Source organism: Adiantum capillus-veneris, chromosome 6 (assembly GCF_014529385.1).
Source record: "Adiantum capillus-veneris isolate H3 chromosome 6, ASM1452938v2, whole genome shotgun sequence".
NCBI lineage: Eukaryota > Viridiplantae > Streptophyta > Polypodiopsida > Polypodiales > Pteridaceae > Adiantum > Adiantum capillus-veneris.
In genome coordinates, this window is record NC_140936.1 from 37,711,242 (window position 1) to 37,721,248 (window position 10,007).

A 10,007-nucleotide genomic window follows, 5' to 3' on the forward strand; every position below is an offset into this window, starting at 1 on the left:
AACTTACCCAAGTAGGGACCAAACACTCTATTCATCCATCCTTGGAAGGTAGCATATGCATTAACCAGCCCAAAAGGCATTCTTTTGTAGGCAAAACAACCCCAAGGAGTAATGAAGGTCATATTTAATCGATCTTCAATCACTATCAAGATCTGAAAGTAGCCAGAAAATCCATCCATGATTGAGTAACGCTCATGACTTGCAACCTGATTGAGGATTTCATCTAAAAAGGGTAGTGGATAATGATTCCTTTTGTGGCAGCATTCAAAGGTTTGAAATCAACACATATCCTAAATCTTCTGTTCTTCTTGGGCACAATAACAACTGGAGAGACCCATTCGGACTCCTCCACTCGAAAGATGAAAATTGCTTCCAAAAGCTTCGTCACCTCTTCATGAAGTGCCTTCTCATGAATGACCCCCAATATCCTAAGCTTTTGAACCTTTGGCTTGGCACCTTATTTTAGATTGATTCTGTAATGGAATTGGCCTATTTAACTTGAGAGTAGCGGAAATTAATGAGAGTACTTTTGAGAAATAAATTTGCGAGCATAATGGGTGAAAATAGTTGAAGATAGCAAAATAATCATAGCAATTAGTTAACTTGGCATGAACAATACTTTTGCAAGAGAGAGAATTTAGAGAACATGACAACAGTTGAGGACCGGATTTATGTGGAGTCGGTCCCCCCTCCAATAGGCATTTGTATTATGATTTCTCCCATTAAGAGAGACTTGTTACAATACATTCTTTGTGTTCCTTGTGACCTAGGTGGTGCAATGAAGATGGAAAGCTTCATGCATCACAATCATAACATAACATAAACGTGAAGAAAGCTTTAACTATACCAAGCCTCAGTCCCAAGACCTCAAACACCTTCGAAGGTGGAGAGAGCTAGCAGGGAATGAGGGTAGGGAAGAGGAAGAAGAATAATTTCATAGGAGAAAGAATTAGTTCCTCACTTATCATACTCTTGTTGCTAGCATACATAATAGCATAGTAATGAAGAAGAAGGAGATGGCAAGCTTCAGCATTGAAGCATGGCCAAGAGTGTTGGTGTAGGCTCTCAACCTCTACTTGCTTGGAGAAGGAGAGGGAGCTCTTGCACTTTGCATAGTACACAATGAGAGTGCTTGTGAGTGTGTGTGGGTGAGTATACACCTCAAACAAGCCCCTCCTTGCTAGGTTGACCCCCCCTTCTAGCTCATAATTGAAGCTCATTGGCTCTTGCCAAGCCTAGCCAATCAGAAGCTTGGGCCATTTCTAGCATTAGGTGTAGGCTTGGGACAATTGTTCCTCTTTCCCCTTTGAGAGAGAGAGGACTTGATAAATGAATTTTTTTTTAGATAATTCAAGTAATTTATCATTGGACCCCTTTGAAGCCTAGCCAATAGGCTTCAAGCAACACATGAAGGTAACATAGGTAGGGACCTGACATCTGTCCTTGCTGCCTCTTCAAGCTGGGGCTTCCCTTGTGAGTGTGAGTGTGTGTTCTCTCTCTAATCCCTAGGAAAAGGGATAGCCCCCCCTTTTGTAGGGATTCTTTTGACTTTAGGAGCTCAAGCACCTTAGTCATCAAGCATGACAAAGCACTTGGACTAGGGGATATTCCCATAAGCATCTCAGGCAGGCATGTCAAGGCACCTCAAGCACCTTAATCAAGCGGCAAGTCAAGCACCTCAAGCATGGAGCAAGTCAAGCACCTCAAGCACCTTAATCAATCACCTCAAGCATGACAAGCACCTCAAGCACGACAAGCACCTCAAGCAGAACAAGCACCTCGAGATTGGGCCGGGTTCCCACCTCAAGCTCAGACCTAGCTTACCTAAGTTCAAAGGACTTTTACAAACATTACTGGAGGTCTTCAATGAAGCTAACCCTAAGGTCTTATGCTCCATTGGTTAGCAATGCTCTTTGATAGACCATCTCTCATTTGGGCCCCTTTATCATTGGCCCCGTGTTGAGATAGATCTATAAGCACATATCTATATCTTAACACTTGTTCCCATTTATTCTCCCACATTAAGTGATCAATTTAATATGAGAAAATAATTTGGGTTGGTTAGATATTAGATTTTATGACATTACCTCTCTCTTGAAATCATAGTCGTCCTCGACTATGAAGTAGAAGAGATAAAGCCTTAGTCATTAGTCAGTCTTACTTAGCGGGTAGAGGATCCCTTTTTACCCTACGACATCTTTCCAAGATGAATGACTAATCCATTTGGTGCTTGGGAGACATAGGTGCCGCAAGCATGTCTTCTCTTTAGTCCATTTTATTCTCCCAAGGTAGAGTGACGTCGTCATCACAAACATGATTCTAAGCATGCATACTAGTTAAATTTGTGCACAATTAAAAAGAGGACTAGTCTTATAAGACAAAAACATGAGACATTTAAAAGAAATTTGTACATTTGCTTACTCTAATGTAGCATTGTAAGCATTGACAAGGTTCATACTATCCTTAAGCTGTACTCCTTGCATCCATCTAGCATCTTCAAAAGGATAATTTTTGAACTTAATAAGATACCGTCAGATAATCTTACCATGTCGTAGTACCTTGTCTTCATGCCGAAGGACAGCTTCGGGTTGTAGCACCTCTTCTTGGTCTTCAACTTCGGGAGGGTCTTCAATGATTCGTTCAGTTGGTGGCTCTCCTTTGTAGGGCTTAAGTAGGCTTACATGAAAGGCATTGTGTATGAGCCAATGGTTGGGCAACTTGAGTTGATAAGCCGTCTCATTGATGGGCTTCAATATTTCGAAAGGACCATAGTATCTTTTTGCTAGTTTAGCATAATACTTTTGATGGCCCGTAGGATTTTTTCCCGTCGTTTGCCTTAATCGAGCCTTAAGAAACTTGAGTAAGACCCAATCATTTTCTTTGAACATTAAGGCTCTTCTGTGCTTATCAGCAGCAGCTTTTTGCCTTTGTTGAGAGATAGATATAGCCTCCCTAATCTTTTGAAAAGATTCTTGTAAGTCACACCTATACTCATCGGCAGCAAAGATCTTCCCATGTACTTTGAGTAGCAAGGGACTTTTAGGTCTTCCCTCAATGATCTCGAAAGGTCCTTTTCCCGTAGAAGTATGTACAGTATTATTGTAGGCATACTCTACAAGAGGTAAATACTTTTCCCATTGTGAGTGTTGATCTACTTCGGTAACATAAGTCTTGAGTAGATCGAGTATCGTAAGATTGGCTATCTCACTTTGGCCATCCGTTTGTGGGTGATAGGCCAAAGAGAAATTCAATCTTGTTCCTAGATTTCAAAGAGACCTTTCCAGAAATTACTGGTCATTCTAGGATCTCTATCTGATACGATGGATGTGGGTAATCCATGGTGCTTGAAAATCTGAGATATGAAGAGAGTTTCCATTTGATGTGCCTTAATAGTCTTTTTGACAGGAATAAAATGTGCTTGCTTGCTAAACCTGTCGACTATTGTCCATATTCGTATATTCCCATGGATAGACTTGGGTAATCCAAAGATGAAATCCATGGATATACTCTCCCATCGTGAATTTGGAATAGGCAAGGTCTGGAGTAATCCAGGTTGCTTCCCTCTATCATACTTGGTCTTTTGGCATATTACACATTTTGAAACATACTCTTGTATGTCCACTTTCATGGTAGGCCAATAGAAGTACGTCTCTACTCCTCGGAGCGTAGGTTGAATACCTCTATGCCCCGCATATGGAGGAGCATGGGATTCATACATAAATTTATCACGAAGGGAATGGGTAACACATAGCCTATTGCCGTGGAGAAGATAACCATCCTGCAAGGTGAATGGTTCCTCTTTCATCCCCAAAGCAAGGGCTGACATTATGTCTCTAAAGTCAGGGTCAGTAGCATACTCATCTATCATAGAGGATAGATCATTGTGAGTAGCTATAGACACCGCATTGACTTTTGGTCATCGTGAAAGTGCATCGGCAAATTGATTGTGCTTACCATCTATGTGAGCAATATGGAAATTAAATTGCGAAAGAAAATTTTCCCACCTCATTTGTTTGTCGGAAAGCTTGGTTTGCGTCATGAAATACTTGAGACTTTGGTGGTCGGTTCGTAGGATAAATGGAGTCCCCAATAGGTAGTGCTTCCATGTGTCTAGGGCATGTAGAACAGCTAAAAGCTCTTTCTCATAAATGCCCAAGACTCGTTGATCAATATTGAGCCTTCGGCTCTCATATGCTATGGCATGCCCTTCTTGAAGCAAAACTGCTCCAAGGCAATCACCACAAGCATCACATTGGACCTCAAATGGCTTTGAGAGATCCGGAAGCACGAGGACTGGTTGGAAAGTAAGTTTCTCTTTGAGCTTTTCAAAAGAATTTTGCTCCTTAGCAGTCCATACAAACTTAACGTTCTTCTTAGTTAAGTCGTGTAGTGGTCCTGTTACTTGAGATAATTTTGCTATGAAGCATCTGTAGTATGCGCACATACCAACAAAGCATCTTATCTCATGTAGATTTCTTGGGTTAGGCCATGCTTTTATCACCTCTAACTTTGATGGATCCATTTGGATACCATCTTTATATATAATATGACCTGGGTATTGAATCTCTTGAAGGAAGAATTCGCTTTTCTTTTGGTTGAGATAAAGCTTGTTCTCCCTCAATGCTTGAAAAATCACTTGGAGATGTTGCTTATGTTCCTCCAAAGACTTGGAGTAGATGATGATATCATCAAAGAACACTCCAGTGAATTTACGATATGGTCTAAAAATTCTCTCCATCAAACGATTGAACGTAGTTGGTGCATTAGTCAAGCCAAAAGGCATGACTAGATATTCATAAAGACCAAACGTTGTGCGAAACGCGGTCTTTAAGATATCTTCATCCACTATCCTTATTTGATGATAGCCACTCTTAAGGTCAATCCTACTGAAGTAGGTAGAGCCTTGTAGCTTATCAAACAGATCTTCTACCAGAGGTACGGGAAATCTGTTTTCGATGTTGATATGGTTTAGTGCTCGATAGTCCACACACATACGGTATGTACCATCTTTCTTTTGCACTAAAAGGACTGGAGAAAAAAAGGGAGGGTAACTAAGCCTCACCATCCCTTTGTCTACCAGCTCTTGTACTTGCCTCATGATCTCCTCTTGTTGAGCTTGTGAGACTCGATAAGGAGGCTTGTTAGGTGGTGAGCTTCCAGGAAGGAGCTCAATACGATGGTCATCATCCCCTCGTTTTGGAGGTAAGTCCATAGGGATATCATCGATGAAAACATCTTGGAATCCTTTTAGAAAATTAGACAAGTCTAACTCTTCTTGATTCCCATTATTTACATTTTATGAAACATTAGTATCTTTTAGAGACTCTTTGACAAAAATCATGTACGCAGAAACTGATCTCTTCATTGACTTATCAAAATCAAAAGGATTTACAAGTGGAATAGTGGGACCACGCTCACTAGCATCTATATACATGTTCTTTCCCATGTAGGTGAAGTAGATTCTCCTTTCAGGGAACTTCATGTTGGCAGCCATGCGATCAAACCATGGTGCCCCTAGGATAACATCCTCATGTTGGAGAGGAGAGATGAAGAAGTATTCTTTGTCGACATAGCTTTGGACATGAAGCCTCAACTTCCCAATCAAGGGAGTAACAGAGGCTTGTTGTCCCTTGAAAGCTGCATCAGCCACTACTATATCTCCCATCTCAAAAGCTTGAATGCCCAACTTGGTGGCCAACTCTATTGATATGAAGTTGAGTGTAGAGCCAGGGTCAAACAAGATAAAGGCATCATGCTCTCTTACCTTTCCCCAAGCATAGGAGAGTGATGATCCTTTGAAATGAGAATCCTCTTTTGGAGCTTCGATGGTGGAAGCCCTAGGAGTCTCATTGCGAGTATTCTTCTTGGGGCAAGAACGATAGCCATGTCCTTGCTCCCCACACTTGAAACACCTATGGTCCTTACGAAAAGCTTCAAGATCTTCAGGAGAGAGTTTGTTTTCCTGTTTGTAAACTCCCTTCTCCTTGGACCGATTGTTGTTGTTGTTGTTGTTGGAAGTGACTTGCAAATTATTTTGAGCATTGGTTTTCCCCTTTGCATCATTTTTGTCTTTTTTTTCCATGGGCTTGACATTACGTCTAGACCCTTGATGGAAATTGATGCGTGAAGCAACCATGGTTTGATGGATTACTTCGGTAATAGTAGCAGGCCGTTGAGAGTTGATGTATTCGGCCATCTCTTCAGGTAATCCCGCACATAATTGTTGCCTTTGCTTGGCAAAGTCTATCTTTTGAAAGACAGTAGCCTTGAGATGTAAATCCCAAAACTTGTCTACATATTAGTGGATAGACTCATGGGAGAGGAGCTTTAAGCTGCGCCATTCGGTAAGCACTTTGTCCTTTGCATCGCTTGCAAGGAATTGCTTCATGATGGAAACTCGTAGAGTTTTCCATGTCTTTGGGGCTTCACCATTTCCACGAAGGCTAGCCCACCATTGACGAGCTGATTTTTGGAAGTGCATAGCTACATGGCGTAGCTTAGAGGACTCTGTGAAGCCCTCATCTCCAAAGGCCACATTGAATTGCTGGATGAAGGCCAACACTTTGTCGGTAGCACCGAAGGTGCCATCATAGGTGAGAAAAGAGATACTCTTTCCTCCCTCCTTGAACTTCTTTAGCTTTTGTGACCTTCGCCATGCAGGAAATGATTTGCAATGTCCTCCCCTCTTGTATTCTCTAGGAGAATAGCCATAACTTTCGTCCGAAGAGGCGGAACGTGAAGAAGAAGGAGAAGAGGGTGACCTCTTCCTAGCCCTTTTCTTCCTTTGTTTCCTCTCTTGCCTTTCAAAGTGATGAGGAGAAGAACTATGTGTTGATCTTTTCCTCTTGGGAGGAGTAGGAGATCGTCTAGACCGCCGTCTTCGTGGAGCCACATCTTCAGAGAAACTTAAACTTTCATGGATTTCTTGCTCTTTGGATTCCTCCTCTCGAATGGGAGAGAGTCTTCTTTTGGGGGTGTCTTCAAGAGGCCTCCTAAGCTCTCTCTCCTCTTGGACAGGGAGGGAAATTCCATAAGCACGAAGTTGTTGATTAACTTTCGCTTGCAAAGCAGGGTTGACCATAGCTTGCTGCAACCTAGTGACGGGAGCAAAGCGAACCCCGAACCTCGACGGCCTCTAAAACACCGGGGACCGAATGGCGCGCCTCGAGCCTGTCATGGTAAAGCAAACAGGGGGGGCACCACCTAGCTTCAGCGGCTAGGACGCAAACAACACACCACCATAACAAAGTTTTCATCCAAGAGAGATGGATGCTTGGGAGTAATGATGAAAAGGAAAGGGAATGAGATCAAGTGAGAGAGAGAGAGAGAGAGTGTGTGTGAGGGAGGGGATATAGCGGCTTAGTACTTAGGCATCACAAAAGGATGGCGAATCCACACACCCTTCACATATACACAAGCTCACTCAAAAACACAAGACTAGGTGGCGATTCCGTACACCTCACATGGGCAAAACATTGCAAGAAAACATACTCACAAAACCTCAAGCTTTATTTAGAGAATTAGGTGATGAAATGGGGAGCATAGGGTAGGGGAATGAGAAGGGAGAGAGTGGTAGAGCACATGGCGAATAGGTGGGAGTTGATGGCGAAGACTCGCACGAGGATTATGTCCATCATCCTTCATTTAGTTGCCCTTCATCTTCCATAGCCAAGGGTGTAGAGGTCATGCTCAAGACAAGCATGGTGATTGCGGTGATGGTGATGGTGTGGGTGTGTGTCCGTGCACTAGGCACACACAGTGCATAGTGTGTTCTTTGGTGATGTTGTGTGTTTTTGTGTGATGGTGACCTACATAGGCCATGTGACTGTGGGCCCCACTTGTCTGGCTGTGTATATGTGACAGAACAACAGTCTCATGAGAGAGAGACTAAGAGAGAGAGATGGGTTGATGAAAAAAAGTGAGAGGTGACATGGAGAATAAAGTAATTACAAGAGGGGAGAGAGAGGAGTGTGTTCAGAGGTGAATCTGTGTGCAGATGTGTGTGAACACAAGAAAAATCAGGTAACCACCGGGTGGGGATGGGTCTGTGGGCACCTTTTTTTAGTGAAACTGAGTGTGTGTGAGTGTGGGGGAGGTTATTTAGCTACAAGACAAGAGACATGGCGCCCTTTAGAGAGAGGGGGGGGTATTTGGGTCATGGGATATGATAGGAGAGAGAAAGGGGGGGTGGGGTATACTATTTTGGAAGATAGGGTAAGTTGCATGTGAGTTAGGGTGCATTATTGGTGAGTTAGAATGCATTATTGGTGAGAGGTGGGGTAGCTTGAGGGGAGAGAGAAAGGAGAAAGGACAAGGGGAAGAGAGAGGGGGTTGACCTTTTGAGTGGAGGAGAGGAAAAGGGACACACGGCGGGGCAACAGTGAAGAAAAAGGAGGCAAGGTGGGGATGGTGGCCCCGCAGGCATGTTGGGTTGTTGAAGCTGGCTTGCCATTACTTTGAGACTTTGTAGTTTCACTTCAATGGGCAAGATTGCTTCCTTACTAAATACTAGATGATACGGTGTGAATCCCAAGGATGTACGAAATGAAGTTCTGTAGGCCCATAAAGCTGGTAGTAGATACTTATCCCACTCTCCAGGATGATTGTTTACCTGCTTGGTAATAATTTTAGAAACCATTCCATTTACCTTTTCAACTAGGCCATTACATTGAGGGTAATATGGTGAAGAGTACCTCCTTGTAATGCCCTAGGTAATGGCCCAATGGCATCGATACCCCATTTTTCAAATGGGCCATATGAGAGAATAGGTGTCTATGGTTTAGGCATAAGTGACCTAGTGCCGGCCTTTTGACACAACTTACATGTTTTGCACCAGTGGTGTACATCACGGTTGAGGCTAGGCCATATGAAGCCTGCCTGCAAGATTTTCCTACTTGTTATGTCTAGGGCAAAGTGACCACCACAAACCCCGTAGTGACAGCTAGCAATTACTCCCGTGATTTCCTGAGAGAGAGGGACCTTCCTGAGTATTTGGTCCTTACCCTTACAGTACAAACCGTCATTGATGAGTCGATACCTTGTGGCCTTCCGCGTCAGCCATTGCTTCTGTCCCTTTGTTAAATCTGATGGGCATTCCCCTGTTTCCAAAAAATGCATGATGTCAGGCAAGGCATCACTTCCTTGAAATAGAGGGAGCTTTAGTTTTATTGCTCCAACCACCACTTCCTGTAGTCTTTCACTTGCTAGGGCATCTGCTTCTTGGTTTTGAGCCCTTGGGATATGGTGTATTTGAACTTCTTCAAACTTACCCAACAAGGTTTTTACACCACTTAAGTGAGTCCTTAAACTAGGATTCTTGCATGTCCATGCTCCATTTACTTGCCTTACCAGAAGTAGAGCATCCCCAAATACATTAAGGCGTTGTACACCTTGCGAGACGCACCATTGTAGACCCTTGGTTAGTGCTGCATACTCAACTTCATTGTTAGAATGTGAATCTAACAATTGGCCCAACGAAAATACCTTTGTCCCTTTGTCATCAAAGACCACTATGCCTGCAGCTGCTTTGTCGGACGCTCGCTTGTAGGCTCCATCAAAGTAGAGAGAGTATGCTCCTTCTACCATCGGTGGTACTGGAGGTAATCGGACTTCTCCTTCCTTAGATTGCTTCTCCTTCCTTTCAAAGACTTGGTAGGTCATGAGTCCCCCCAAACTTGCCCTTGTCGTGCTTTCTACCTGTACCGTGTAGTCAAACTCTTGCAGACGAACTAGCCATTTAGTAATTCTAGCAGACACATCCATGTGTTGTACAACATAGGGAAATATTTCATCCGTGGTTAGAATCACAAATTGCTTAGGCAGCAAATATGACCTAAACTTTGTAGTTGCAAATCTAAGAGCTAGGACTAAGTGTTCCACATGGGTGAAACCTTTCTCTCCTGTTGTCATCATTCGACTAGAGAAGTAGATTGGCCTCATGAAAGATGTCGTCGTATCCTTTTGGAGTAGCACAGCCCCCAATGAGTCATCACCAACACTTGAGGTGA